The sequence below is a fragment of the Condylura cristata genome, unplaced genomic scaffold (genome assembly GCF_000260355.1).
Source record: "Condylura cristata isolate star-nosed mole 26May11 unplaced genomic scaffold, ConCri1.0 scaffold00021, whole genome shotgun sequence".
NCBI classification, from domain to species: domain Eukaryota; kingdom Metazoa; phylum Chordata; class Mammalia; order Eulipotyphla; family Talpidae; genus Condylura; species Condylura cristata.
Window position 1 is genome coordinate 11782160 of NW_004567122.1, and position 11526 is coordinate 11793685.

Here is an 11526-nt window from a genome sequence, read left to right on the forward strand (position 1 = left end):
GACCAGGCTTACAGCTCATTGGCCAGAACAAGCACATGACCAGGCTTACAGCTCATTGGCCAGAACAAGCGCAGGACCAGGCTTACAGCTCATTGGCCAGAACACTCAAATGGCCACTCTCTTGATAAGGAGGCTGGGAAGTAAATGGGAAGCAATGAAGCCTACCAAACAATTAAGAGTCAGCTTCTAAGTAAGAACAGAAGAAAAGGGGAAACTAGCTTCTCCCACACATCATTACTCATCTTGATAAATTCCAAAATGCTGTTTCTTTTCAATTTTCAGCAGAAAGAGCTGGATATATACATCTAAAACAAACAAAAATGCTCTTCTTCAACTCCCACCTTCTGTGGCTTTGTTTCATCTCTATTAATTTGGGCATTTGGATGTCTTCATGCCAGAGCAAAATGGGAATGTCATATGGCACAGCCCTGAGAAGTTTCTGGCACAAGACTCTAGACGCAGCTGCCTTCACAAGGAAAGTCTCAATTTATGCAAAATGAGCCCTCATGAACCCATCACCCAGCTTAACAAATATCAACTCAGAACTGATTGTTTCAGTTACTCCTTCCCACTCCTCCATATTTTGGGAAGAAAACTCCAGTCATACAGTTCCATCCATAATCTCCCCAAAAGGTAGTCAAAAACAATTTACCACACCACCATCATCATATGTAAAAACAATAGCTATGCCTTAATAATAACATAAAAAAGCTAGTGCTTACCTGTCCAAGTCTCATCAACTTTTTAACAATTTTCTGGAATCCAGCATCCACCTAAGATTTCTACATGGTATTTAGTAGATACAATTTAGTCTCTTTAACTGGCAGTTTTTGCCTCCATCTATGATATGCTCACAATTTAGAGACAATTATTATGAAAATTTTAAACAGATCTAAAACCGTGGGGATTCCACTTTGCAAGCCAGGGTCTAACTAGTAATTAAAGCTGCCCGACTTCAACTCCAACCGTGGGCCCCACTCCTCCACTCCGGCTACTGAGATGCCTCTTCACTCCAACCCCCACATGGTACAGAGTTGAACTGGTCACGCCTCTGCTCAAACAAAGGGTAAAATAATGACTACAACTACTGATAATGAACTTGTGATATTTACCTTTTTGTGTTTTTCAAAAATTTTTCTCTAAAAGTAGTTTCCAAATGTGACCTCTACAGATGTGGGGTGCTCTCCTGAGGACACCGTATCAGTTACCAAATGAATGGTGCATGACGTCCTGTGGTGGAGGATCCCTGGCACACAGCACAGGCAAGCTCCTTGGTGCATGCACTCTGGACTCAGACCGGGCCTTCAGGAGCGTCCTGCATCATATCAAAACCCAATCTCTTGCTTTAATTTATGTCTGTTCTTGGAGGACAGCTCTTTCTTGACTTGGTCCCATGTGCCAAATTTGCCTCTGTTCAGTGTGGCTCAGGGCCCTTGCCTTCCATGACCTTTGATGCTAATTTTTACTTTCCATTCCTAGATGGCAGGTTGGGCTGGAAGTAGCCCTCTCAAAACTGTTGTTTCCAATGTAAATCAAAACCATAATGCACTGTTACCTTAACCCGTGAGAGGAGCTACTCACCAAAAGAGAAAAAGGAAGTTTTGGTGAGGAGGTAAGAGATAAAGGAATCCTTGTACACTACTGGTGGGAATGTAAATGGGTGCAGCCAGTATAGAAAACAGTATAAAGATCACTCAAAAAATCAAACAGCAACTCCATATGATCCAGTCATCCCACTTCTGAAATATTTACCTGAAGAACATAAAGACACTAATTCAAAGAAATAGAAGCACCTCCATACTCATCACAGCACTATTCACAGTAGCCAAGAGCTGAAAACAACCTAAGTGCCCCTCGAGAGGAAAGTAAAGATGTGGTATATATGTGCAATGGAATACTACTAAGCTAGAAAACCCATAAAATCCTGCCATTTGCAGCAACATGGTTAGCTCAAGAGGGCACTACACTTAGTGAAATAAGTCAAAGACAGATAAATAGTGTATGATTTCATTTATATGATACATAAATGAATACACTAAATAAAATAAAAATAAAACTGGCCCTCCCTGGTGGCGCAGTGGGTTAAAGCACAGCACTGAGAAGCTAAACCCACTTCCCCATGAATTCGATCCCCGCCTGCCCCAGAGGTGACCACATGGCGCGGCAGACCTCTCCTGACCCGCCCGCTGCTCCCCTCAGCAGTGTACTTCATCCATCTGCCTGTTCTGCTCCCCACTCTGTCTCTGGTGAAACCTCTCACCACTCCTGTGCCTCTGGCCTGTACCCCAGTTCTGTATGCACAAAAAAATAAATAAATCTTTAAAAAAATAAAATAAAATAAAAATAAAACTATAAAACAAAGGGATCAATTCTATGAAGGAAAAAAATTGGATTTTAGTGGTGAACTGAAGCTAGCATATATGTCATATAATGCTATAATGCAATGCTACTTCAATTTAAAAATATTAAACATGCTATTTCCAACACACTCTGCATACCTATTCTGCCAACACACACACACACACACACACACACCATCACCATCACCATGACCAACATTAACACCAAAGACATACGAGCTTAGATAATTTTTCCTTAATTAGCCACATTAAATTATCACCATACCTCCTACTTCCTTCTTTCGGCAATTAAGCACTCAGTGAGGCAGTGAAACAGCACCCTCACCTAACCTGAACGTGAGAACAAATGTCTAGGCCAGCTTGCAAATCTGGTATTTGGGCTAACAGAGATTCATTCCCTGGGATGTTTATTAGTCAGAACTTACTCTTATTTATTTATATAAAATATGTATCCAAACATAAATTTAGGTAGTTGCAAAGACGAAGTTATACAGTCTTGTTTAAACAAGATTACTGAATAAATTGTTTAAATCCTGGGATCCGATCTGTGCAGTCACCAAAGAAGGGTGTGGCAGCAAGAGGAATTGAGTTACTTTTCAAGTTGGTTCATGCTATTTTCTTCCCCTACTCTGATCCCAAATGTTATTGGCTTATCTGTACAAAATAGTTTCCCAGAATAACTTTCTCCCCAAGAATCTATCTATTCCTACAATAGAATAAATATCATCCCAGTGGTTAGCCTGTGGCTGAACTTTCTGCCTTCCAGAAATAAAGCCTGGCCGTAGTCAGCTAATCCTGTGGCCTGTGAACTGTCCCAGCAGGGAGGGACAGGCTGCTGAGACCTGGTCTTGTGTAAGACCCTCCACGCCAGGATCAGTGCCCAGCAGAAGCAGGAATGTGCCAGGCAGGGCCTCGCAGCTGTTCCTGAGCTCTGTATCTTCTCCAACAATCTATTGGCTACTTGGCATAGGTCACTTAATCTCTTGTTATTTTTACTATGGTTCTGGCTGCTATTTTACTAGGGAATCCAATGGGACATATCTGGTATCTTCTTCCACCTGCTAAGTCCAGATTAAGAAAGCAAGTAGTCTTGAGAAGAATGGCACAGGGGGTGGGAAGGGGGGAGGAATAAAATGGGGAAAGGGTCAAGGGTGTGGTGAAGGATAGAACTGGACTTTCAGTAGTGAAGTTAATGTAGAATATACATGTTGACTTACAAAGATGCACGCATAAAACGAACATAATGTTATAATGCAATGGTACTTCATCGAATCAGTGAGGAGACAAGGACTGAAGCCCTTGTCCTTCTTCAATCTGTTCAGATCAACACTGCATTATGGGACCCATGACAACAGTCACTTAAGCACAGAAGTCCTGGACTAGAGGGGGCTCAGCAAGATTGTCCAGTGCTACTCTCGTAACTCCAGTAACTCCAGTTACAGGATGATGGGGCCAGTGTCTAACAGGCATGTCCACCTTCTCATGAGCACTTAATGTGGACAGAGGAAGGAAGGTGCTAGAAGAGCTGTAGCACAAGGACTTAGACTCTATTTCAGATAAGTCACTTAATACTAGATTCTGGAAGTAATGGCAAAACCAAGCTATGGGAGTAATCTGTGGCTCTACTGCTCCTTTCTGTTCCTACCTCCCATTTCCACACCGTATCAAGGAGAATGGCACTACAGAGAATATTATGAGCGCCGTATCTGGCAAATACAAAGTAGTTGAAAAGTTAGGTTATCTGACAAAATATTTTCCTCAAATGAATCTGTTCTGTCCCATGCGTTGATTCATTTTTGAGTGTTATCTTTGGTAGATTATTTTAAAATGTTGACTAGGAAAAGGTCATTCATGCAGGCATGCAGTCTCGCTGTTACATCCGAGCCGCCAGATCTTGCCAAGGGAAACTCTGATCACAGATCCTCTCCCCTCAGGCACAGATGGCAGCTCCAGGAGGAAGATCTCTCCTGGAACTGCAGTTACATCCCGTCACTCTCATTCAATTGTCTGTGCGTGCTGGTTACTGAGGCGTCGTCATCCGCACGCATTGGAACAGCCCCTTTAAAGCACGTATCACATACACACACAGCCTCTTTCCAGACACACTTCAGAAACAACTCTTTAGAAGATCTACAATTATTGGAAAAAAGAACAAACAGGACTGGAATCGGTGGCTCCAGGTACAGGTCTAACATCTTGCTCTCCCAGGAAAAAAAGCTTTGAGTTGTAGTGGTAGCCACTTGTCCTGGTGTCTTTACACCACCTTAGCCAAATTCAAGTGATCAAGCTAAGTTCGTGAAATGTGGAGTTGGCTAGAGCCACACTTGGAAGGCAGATGTGAGGCAGTACCAGCCGGCATCAGCACACCACTAGCTGATGTGATCGACATCATTTTCTCTCTCTTCTAGGGTATCTCACATTTCCTAGACCAGAGCAAAACTATGAATTTATATTTTTTTTGTCCCAGTCAGAAATCTTCCCTAGAATGCCAGGGAGAGATCTGGGGTTGGAGCTACGTGTGTAGACCTGACCCACGTGGGCCATGCAGGAACATGCTAGCAGCTAGCTGCTGCTTTTACTTGATGCACAAGAAGATCCAGATATCTGTTTTCTCTGAGTCAACCTGACTTCCTGCTGAACACGCAGCAGTGACGCTTAGGACAGGGAGTGTAGCAAAGGTGTCCCCTTCTCTTCACACCACCATCGCCCTTGAGGAAGAGCCGCTTCCTTTCTGAACCAAGGGGAGAGGGCACCATCACAAGACCCACAGAACGCTCACCTGTTCTGCTGCAAGGCAAACTTCTCTTCACTGTCCAGACCTTTCTAGTACTTCTTTGGGCCTGTCTCCCCACTGTGTGATAATCATCAAACCAAATGTTAGTTTGCGTTTTCAGAATAGAAGCCCTGATAGGTCAACTCCCCAGAAGAGAGAGGCCTTGACATCAAAGCCTTTTAGTGCAGACAATAAAAGGGAGGAGGAGGGAGGGAGATAACAGTATCCTTCCCTACTGCCACCAATGAGGTCGCATGTTATCACAAAAAGTGTTCTTGCCTCTTCATTCATGTGGAGAACAAGCCGGAAGAGGAGTCTTTATGAATTTAGGTGAGGCAAAGGAGATCTGTCAGAGACAACTGTGGGCCGCCGGAGAGGAGCACTCATTTCTAGGCTTGGTCCCAGGGCCAGGAAAAGGATCGCTCGGGGAGTAGTCTGCGCTTTACATGGTTGACTCAGCTATAAACCCAGTTTGTTTTTCAACCTCACACTTAGTGAGTCAATATTTGCAAAAGTGCTGCAAATATCACTTCAAGGAAATGTTATGAATGTGTTCTATGCCCTAATATTTACTGTTTGGTTATTGTTTTTCTATTCTAAATTCATTCTAAGGTCCCCTTTTTTGTTGTGTATTATTTTATACACACACACACACACACACACACACACACACATATATATTTACGTCATTCTTGTGCAATTCATGTTTCCTCCTCCCAGGTGTAATCCCTTGAGAATTTCATTCTAAAGTCTCTCTCTCTCTCTCTCTCTCTCTCTCTCTCTTTTGTAAAGATTTGTTAATTAATTAATTTATTTAAAGATTTGTTTGTTTACAAGAACCTGGACACAGGCCTGAGTTTGGAGGGGGTGGTAAGAGGAGTCACCAGAGACAGAGTGGGGAGCAGAACAGGCAGATAGACTGAAATAAACTGCTGAGAGGAGCAGTGGGCAAGACAGGAGAGGTCTGCTGCGCCATGTGGGTCAGCTCCCTGGCTGGGGATCTAAATCAGACCACAGCAGATCAGAGATATGGTAATCTGAAATGCTGTGAGTGCATTTAAATAGATTGAAGTGTCTGCTAAATCCAACCAGTAGGTTAACAGTCTTTGTTTATACAGCTGTGGCGTGATCTAAACCTGCTGTGGCAGTCAAGTACCACATAAACAACTTACTGAGGTGTGCTTGAGGCCAATTCATGAAGTAATAGATGGTTTAAGTAAATTAGAAATCCCAAGAGTCTCTGAAACATCAAACTGCTCACAAAAGAATTGACACTCTTCTTTTGGCCTAAAATATTGCAAACCTTTAGTATATTTCTAGAACATTCTCTACCAAGAACTGCTTTGTATCCCACTGGTTAAGGAGACTATGGTCCTACTCTGTTTCCATTTTCTTTGGACCCTCATTATCCACACTAAGTAGAACTGTTTCTTTTTCAGTTCTTGCTTTTATATTCATAGTACTTAAGGCAGGTCTGAGCCTTTAAAGGCTAACTTACAGTATGTCACCCATAGTACTGATACAAAGTTGGAAAATGACACAATTCTAAATACAAAACGCAAGGTTTCCTGTGATCAATATTTTGATGTTTTTTGAAATGTCAAAAGTATTTCTTGTCTTTTCTGGGACCCCCTGCATCTCACTCAGTCATCCAATCAGTGACACATCTGGGACTAGGGACAATATAGAATTATGAACTAAAAAGCTAGCTAAAGTCCCAAATCACATATTCAATCATTTGGCAATTAGCCAAAGAATTAAAAGCTGCCCCCCAGTTTGGCCACCTGGTTAGTATTTAGACAGATGGTGAATTATTGTAAAGGAAAATAGCAAGTCTCATCAAGAATTGCTGTTCATACCAGGGCTCCATCAAATGAGGGTATCACCCATGAAAATTAAATTAATCTGCATATCACCAAGTGAATGTCTTCAGCAGTTTCACTACTGAATCCAGAAACAAACTGACCTTAAAATAGCCATTAGGGGGCCCTCCCTGGTGGCGCAGAGGTTAAAGCACAGCACTAAGAAGCTTAAGCCACTTCCTCATGAATTCGATCCCTGCCTGTCCCGGAGGAGATGCACATGGCACGGCAGACCCCTCCTGACCTGCCCGCTGCTCCTCTCAGCAGTGTACTTTGTCGATCTGCCTGTTCTGCTCCCCACTCTGTCTCTGGTGAATCCGCTCATCCTCTGCATCTCTGGCCTGTACCCCAGTTCTGTATGAAGAAATAAATAAATCTAAAAAAAAAAAAAAAAAGCCATTAGACAGCACAGCGAATTTATCAGCACTCACGCTGGCCAAAAATCTCAGCTGGGTTTGACATCCAGATGAATGAGAACAGACAGTCTAAACAAATTTCAAGTGTCTGAGATAAAGCTCTAAGCCTAAAGGTTTCTTTCATTGACAAAGAGAAAAATCCAACTCAAAAACACACACACACACACACACACACACAATTAAATCCAGGAAAGAAAAAAAAAGGGGGGAGTAGGGGAGTAGGTGATGGCTCCTGTACCCTAGAAACTGTGGGGCTTAGGCAAGGCTGGATCCAGGGCTCAGCTAGTGCCAGCAGCAGCAACTGCCTCATCAATAACACCAGGAATTAATCCCACCCAGCTCTGGCTTTCTGTAGTGCAAAACAGACGAGCTCTACAACAGAGTAGTGGCTCCAGCCTTGACAATACATCAGAAATAGTTCAGGAGCTTTAAAAATAACCCTGATAGCTGCGTAACTACTCAGAACAAATAAATAAGAACTTCGGTGATGGGGCCAGGAAAGGAATAGAACTGTCAAATGTCCCTAGGTGATTCTGATTTGCAACCATTCTGCATTTTTCTAGAAAAGCAAGCTGAAGGGGGTATGGGGGAGGGGGGGAAGCCAAGTCCTGAAGAAGCACAGCTTCCAGAACCCCTGTCTGCAGCCACTGCAACCTGCAACCAGGGATACCTGCCATCAGCATTTCGCTTGCTGCACAGAAATTATTTTCTCTTATTGATGCTCCAGTGCCATCTGGCACTCAGCACTCTCCAGGGCAAGTTCCCAAGAGTAGGGCATCATTACTTCTGGTGCTGAATTCTCAGTACAAACTGTTTACCTAAAACCAAGTCAGCCAAAGGCTATTTTTCACTGTTAAGAGAATCGGAAACTTCAAGGTACCCCACATGTTGCATAATGTACTAGGAAATGAGAGGCACCCAAGTGATAGTTTAATCGTTTCCCTCCTCTTATATAATAACACATATTTTTGTTCAATTACATGAATCATCAAATTCACCCCAACATCAAAATGCATTTGAAAATCAGGGGAAATATATCCTTGGCAATTAGCTGCTTTTTAAAAGAAAAAAAAAATCATAATCAGTGGAGCTTTCTTTGGCTCAAAAATACTAACCAGCACTTATGTCACTTTCAATGACAGATTGGTCTGTTTCACTGAACCCTCTGAATAGAGAAAAACCAGGCTATACAATTTCGTGATTCACATCGACCCCTTTTGCCACATCATCGCCTGTTCCGTGCATACCTGCCTCCTCCGAGCGAGGACTCGCTTCTCACCTCGCTTGTTTGTTCCTTCCTCTCTCTGCTCCAGGAGCTGCGATGCCCTTTCAAGGTAGCAAGACAAAAATAACTTGGGTTGAAGTTTCGGTAAGTTACCTTGTCTCTATGAAGCTCCATTCATTGAAGGACTTCTAAAAATACATGTGACAGCCGTTAAAAAGCTGACAGAAAGGAAGTCCTCACAAAGGTGGGGCCTCTTCACCCCTCTCTTACCCCAAGTATGGAAACAAGCAGGCACTGTGGAGCTAAGTAAAAACAGCCTCGGTTAACCAAAATTACCATGGTATGTTCTCTTGAGCAGGGTTAAATTCACAGATTATATTTTCCTCTTTGTGGAGGAGGTCCCTGGTACGAAGAGGGGCTTGTGATTGCTTTGTTATGCCTTCAAACCCGGCATTTCCTGGATTTCAGTTAAAAAAACACTTTTTTATAGAAAAGGCATGGCTTTCGACAGGAAAAGCATAGGTTCTTCAAAGCCCTTCCCGTGTGATTATCCACAATAATCTGTATTTTGGCTCCTCTTAACTCCATCCTCATATGGCAACCCTTGCCTGGGGCTCAGTACAAATCCCCTCTTTACTATCAGTAACTACCATTATGTCTCTGGAGTCTTAACCCTGGGAAAGTCTCCACTGCTCTCAAGGCCCTTGAAGCCTCTAGTTGTTTTAAGGATATGGTATTAGTCAGGGTTTTCCAGAAAAACAAATCCAATAGGACAAACACAGAGGTAAATACTGTGAGTGTATATATACATACACAGAGAATGTGTGAAAGAGAGGAAAGGAGGGAGAGAGAGGAGTTGGCTCAGCCAGCTGTAGGGACTGTCAAGTCCAAAATTCACAGGAGTGGCTGGCAGGGTGGGCATTCAGGTAGGAGCTGATCCTGTAGACATGAACCCCAAATCTGCAAACTCAGGCAGGGTTTCCCAGCTGCACACTGCGGGCAGACTTCCTTCTGCCTTGGGCAGCCGCAGTCCTTACTTTTAAGACTTTCAACTAAAGAGATGAGGCCCAGTCATGATCATCCAGTGGGTGGGATTGAACATGATGCTCAATAACTACTTTAACTAAAATGCGGTTATTACAAATGTTAACCATGAAGCCTGGGCGCCTTAAGCGCCCCGAAGTTATCCATGAAAGCCTGGGAAGATGTGTCTGTGCCATTCACCTTCCCTGAGGCTGACCATCCCGCAGGCTGAGTGCCTCGGGAGGGGGCTGGTGTGGGGTACAAGACCTGGGGAAGTACATCCTCACTGAGCACTTCAGAATACCACTTGCCACCGAGCGGCCTACCGGCGTCTGTCAGTGGCGTTTCAGCTGAGCCCTGTCTTTTCCTTTCCTGCCCTAGTCGAAGAAAGAGGGTCCTCCACAGCTGTCGCTGAGTCGTCACCACACACTCACTCCCAAAGGTTTCTGCATCCTGAGCTCCCCACCTCCCCACCAAATTGGAGTTGATCAATGAAACTTCTTGGTGACTCGTCAATGATCACATTCTCTCAGGTCCACACTGTCTCTGGCCTTCAGGTGTGTATGTGAGACCGAACTGCATCTTCCTTTTTGGCCATTTTCCTGATCCTCTATTTGCAAGAGAGTCTTTATCCAACATCCCACGGATAGTAAGTGTTCCCCCAAGCTTTCCTTCAGAAAGATTTTAACAATCTCATCTACTGTGGGCCTCCTCGTGGCACAGGGGTTAAAGTCTCAGCACTATGACGCTGTCATCAGCCACTGCAGCCTGAGTTCAATCCCCAGCCAGGGAGCTGACCCACATGGCGCGGCAGACCTCTCCTGTCTCACCCGCTGCTCCCCTCAGCAGTATACAATGTCTATCTGCCCGTTCTGTTCCCCACTCTGTCTCTGGTGAATCTTCTCATACTCCCACACACTTTTTGTATGCTTAAATAAATAAAATCTTAAAAAAAAATCTTGTCTGCTTTTAAACTATAACACCTTGCTAAAAAGGACTCCAAGATATATATCTCTAGCTCCAACCTCTCTCATAAACTCTAGACTAAGATATTTTTTACTTTGAAATAACTGTATTATTTTTATTGAGCTGCTGGCCTGTAACACACATATGACTGAGGGAAACAGGTTCACACCACTCAGATGCATGTGACCATACCATGCCCCCAACAAGGCACCCATCATCCCCTTGAGCCCTTCGGGCCCCACTCCCCTTTGACTCCCCATCTCTGCCCCTGCCCCTCTGGTAGCCTCACTTCTACAGTCAGCTCGCCAGGGCTGGCTCTTGCATAATTTGGTCTAGACTATTATTTCCTCTATTCTGGATCTCCCCACCTGCCTGTCCCTCTTGTACCTAAAGCTCAGTGTGACAAAAGGTCACTGTCAACCTCTTTGGCAAACAACTGGTATGTGTCCCTATCTCCTCCCTATGAATCTGCCATAATTTCCAAGGACCCAGTTCACCAGCAGCTCTGACTGTTGTCTTGCTGTGGCTCCCACATCCATCTGGTTGGCAAACACAATTTATTCCACCTGACACGATGCGCCCCAGTCGCTAACACTGCCCCTCCTTTTAGAGTCTCAGTGCCACCCTCCTGATGGACACATGCTCACAGGTGACATCCTCTCCTGCAAGATCTTCTTCCTGTCCGCAACCCCAGCAACTGAGCCTCGCTGGTGTGCTCACTTGGCTTGCTCATTCTCTCTGCTCAGTTCTCTCCTTCACACCTTCAGGCTAACTGCTCCCCAGCCCGCATGCAGGAAGCTACCTCTGAATCCAGACCTGGCCATTGGGCATGTCACCATATTGTCTTGTAGCAATGTGTGCTCCCCTGAGCGCTAACCATTATGGCCTCAATTTGTTGCAG